This window comes from Nyctereutes procyonoides, unplaced genomic scaffold (genome assembly GCF_905146905.1).
Source record: "Nyctereutes procyonoides isolate TBG_1078 unplaced genomic scaffold, NYPRO_anot_genome, whole genome shotgun sequence".
Classification (NCBI taxonomy): domain Eukaryota; kingdom Metazoa; phylum Chordata; class Mammalia; order Carnivora; family Canidae; genus Nyctereutes; species Nyctereutes procyonoides.
In genome coordinates, this window is record NW_026575125.1 from 118,039,560 (window position 1) to 118,043,696 (window position 4,137).

Consider the following 4,137-nt stretch of genomic DNA (forward strand, 5'->3'; position numbering starts at 1 on the left):
CAAAAAGGGTGTTGCCTGTGTTCTCCTCTAGATTTTGATGGAATCTTGTCTCACATTTAGATCTTTCATCCATTTCGAGTTTATCTTTGTGTATGGTGCAAGAGAGTGGTCTAGTTTCATTCTTCTGCATGTGGATGTCCAATTTTCCCAGCACCATTTTTGAAGAGACTGTCTTTCTTCCAGTTGATAGTCTTTCCTGCTTTGTCGAATATTAGTTGACCATGAAGTTGAGGGTCCACTTCTGGGTTCTCTATTCTGTTCCATTGATCTATTTGTCTGTTTTTGTGCCAGTACCACACTGTCTTGATGACCACAGCTTTGTAGTACAACCTGAAATCTGGCATTGTGATGCCCCCAGCTATGGTTTTCTTTTTTAATATTACCCTGGCTATTCAGGGTCTTTTTTGATTTCACACAAATCTTAAGATGATTTGTTCCAACTCTCTGAAGAAAGTCCATGGTATTTTGATAGGGATTGCGTTAAATGTGTAAATTGTCCTGGGTAACATTGACATTTTCACAATATTAGTTCTTCCAATCCATGAGCATGGAATCTTTTTCCATCTCTTTGTGTCTTCCTCAATTTCTTTCAGAAGTATTCTGTAGTTTTTAGGGTATAGATCCTTTACCTCTTTGGTTAGGTTTATTCCTAGGTATCTTATGCTTTTGGGTGCAATTGTAAATGGGGTTGACTCCTTAATTTCTCTTTCTTCAGTCTCATTGTTAGTGTATAGTAATGCCACTGATCTGGGCATTGATTTTGTATCCTGCCACACTGCCGAATTGCTGTATGAGTTCTAGCAATCTTGGGGTGGAGGCTTTTGGGTTTTCTATGTACAGTGTCATGTCATCTGCGAAGAGGGAGAGTTTGACTTCTTCTTTGCCAATTTGAATGCTTTTTATTTATTTTTGTTGCCTGATTGCTGAGGCTAGGACTTCCAGTACTATGTTGAATAGCAGTGGTGAGAGTGGACATCCCTGTCTTGTTCCTGATCTTCGGGGAAAGGCTCCCAGTGTTTCCCCCTTGAGAACGATATTTGCTGTGGGCTTTTCGTAGATGGCTTTTAAGATGTCGAGGAAAGTTCCCTCTATCCCTACATTCTGAAGAGTTTTGATCAGGAATGGATGCTGTATTTTGTCAAATGCTTTCTCTGCATCTATTGAGAGGATCATATGGTTCTTGTTTTTTCTCTTGCTGATCTGATCAATCACATTGATTGCTTTACGAGTGTTGAACCAGCCTTGTATCCCGGGAATAAATCCCACTTGGTCATGCTGAATAATCTTCTAAATGTACTGTTGGATCCAAATGGCTAGTATCTTGTTGAGAATTTTTACATCCGTGTTCATCAGGGATAGTGGTCTAAAAGTCTCCGTTTTGGTGGGGTCTTTGGTTTTGGAATTAAGGTGACGCTGGCCTCATATAACGAGTTTGGAAGTTTTCCATCTCTTTCTATCTTTCTAAACAGCTTTAGTAGAATAGGTAAGGTTTCTTCTTTAAACGTTTGATAGAATTCCCCTGGGAAGCCATCTGGCCCTGGACTTTTGTTTCTTGGGAGGTTTTTGATGACTGCTTCCATTTCCTCCCTGGTTATTGGCCTGTTCTGGTTTTCTTTCTTCCTGTTCCAGTTTTGGTAGTTTGTGGTTTTCCAGAAATGTGTCCATTTCTTCTAGATAGCCTAATTTATTGGCATATAGCTGCTCATAATATGTTTTTAAAATCATTTGTATTTCCTTGGTGTTGGTGGTGATCTCTCCTTTCTCATTCATGATTTTATTAATTTGAGTCTTTTCTCTCTTCTTTTTAATAAGGCTGGCTAATGGTTTATCCATCTTATCAATTCTTTCAAGGAACCAACTCCTGGTTTTGTTAATCTGTTCCACAGTTCTTCTGGTCTCTATTTCATTGAGTGCTGTTCCAATCTTTATTAATTCTCTTCTTCTGCTGGGTGTAGGATCTATTTGCTGTTTTTTGGGTTTTTTTGTATCAAATGGACACACCAATCAGGTATTATATATCCTTGCAGAGCAGAACTCAAGTGTTCTGGGCAGGACCAACTGACACCCTAGTGCTGCAGTAGCTGCGCGAGGCTGCTGTCAAAGAAAAGTTTGAAATCTAGCTGGAGCAGGTCAGAGATGATGTAGATGTGGCAAGTGTTTCAGGTAGAGAAGAGGTGACATCTGCTGCAAAGTGTACATGGCTCTGCACTATCAATCACATGAGTGTTTGGGCAGCAATGACTCTATGATTGTGGAGCAGTGCCTGGATGCCCTGAAGCAGATCGTTGGGAATAGAGAGGACTGTAGAACCTTACAGTTTAGCTCCCTTCAGACTATTCATAAATCTGGAGAGAAAATCTCTGCTTTTTTGCTATGATAAGAGCCCCCCGATACAGAAGGGTTGCAGTCCAGCCCCTTGTCAGTGCAAAGCACCCACATGATTCACCTGAAACACATCCTAGTTCAAGCCCATATGACCACTACACTATGGGGTAAGCTCGACCTCCTGGATCACTGAAGCTGTGCTCCCATTTTTCTGGAGTTAATGCTGCTCATCTGAGATAAAGAGGACTGGGAGACCACCATGGCTGCTCATCTGACATAAAGAGGACTGGGAGACCACCATCTCATCTGAGATGAAGAGGACTGGGAGACCACCATGAAAAGGCAAGCGTCGAGGGGCCACAGAAGATTATGGCCTATCGTTGAAGCACAGGTCAATGCCATGCTGCTACAGTAGTGGGGAGGAAGGCCACAACCAGGCACCATGTCCTAGGAACAAGAACCAGCCTCTACTAAAGCAGAAGTCTCATCTTCCAGCAGATGAGTCAGGAAACAACAAAGAGGCTGGAGCCATGAGCTACCCCAAGCCCTAGGAAACATAGGCTCTAGAGATCCAGGCACCTCTTCCCCTAGCAGGGAGCAGAAAGGTTTTTTGTTTTGTTTTGTTTTGTTTTGTTTAGCAGAAAGGTTTTATTTTTTATTTATTTTTTCTAGATTTTTAATTTATTTTATTTTATTTATTTATTTTTTAATAATAAATTTATTTTTTTATTGGTGTTCAATTTGCCAACATACAGAATAACACCCAGTGCTCATCCCATCAAGTGCCCCCCTCAGCACCCGCCACCCACTCACCCCCACCCCCAGCCCTCCTCCCCTTCCACCACCCCTAGTTCGTTTCCCAGAGTTAGGAGTCTTCATGTTCTGTCTCCCTAGCAGAAAGGTTTTAACAAGGGGGAAGGCACTTCACACGAACAGAAGGGGACTTGAGCGAGGCACAGGAGCAGGACAACTGGGTCCATGCCAAGAACTCTCCCTCTACATTAGCTGGAAAGGACTCCAACCACAAAGCCAAACTGGCTCAGGGAGGTGCCAGCAATGCAAGCAAGAGACCATCACACCCAGCACAAGGGGTACCTTACCCTCAGACAAGGACTCCGACACAGCAGAGACTGAAGAAGGTGCAACTGGGAACTCAGGCATCAATCCCATTGTCTGGCCACTCCCAAATGCCCACCCCATGGGCTCTGAGTTAAAGATGCCCACTGGTCCTCTGGGTCACATGGGATGCCCACTAGTGTCTCTGTGGGCTCCTTGATGACGCATGTGTCAGGCTATCCCCCTCCCCACACTCTCACCCTCTGCTCACCCACATCCACACCCTCACCCTACACACACTAGCCATCATTCCCGTGCAGAGCCTTGAGGTGTGCAGGAACTCACCGTGGATGTCCTGGACTCCCGGGGCACCCACCTGTCAGCACAGGTGCCATGAGCTTCAGTGCCCACCAAGGCTCTGCTCTCTCTCCTCCACTGTTGTGAGCTCAACTTCTGCTTTCTTGGTGAAGATTTAGGCTGGCTGCTGATTGTTCTTGTGGAGACGTGTGTATGTGTTCTTATCTGAGCAGCTGCCCCCACCCCACCCCGGAGACCCTGAGCCTAGTTCCAGGAGATGGCAGGCAGAATGGACAAGGGCATGGCTGGTGCTCATCCTGCATGACTTTCTGAAGGAAGAACCAGCCTGCAGGAACCACGCATCTAGGGAGACCCAGGCCTGGGGGCGAGAGCTTCAGACAGTGGGGCTGTGCGAATGGAGGGGCCCCTGGAGATGCTGGGTAATGAGACACATGGGCG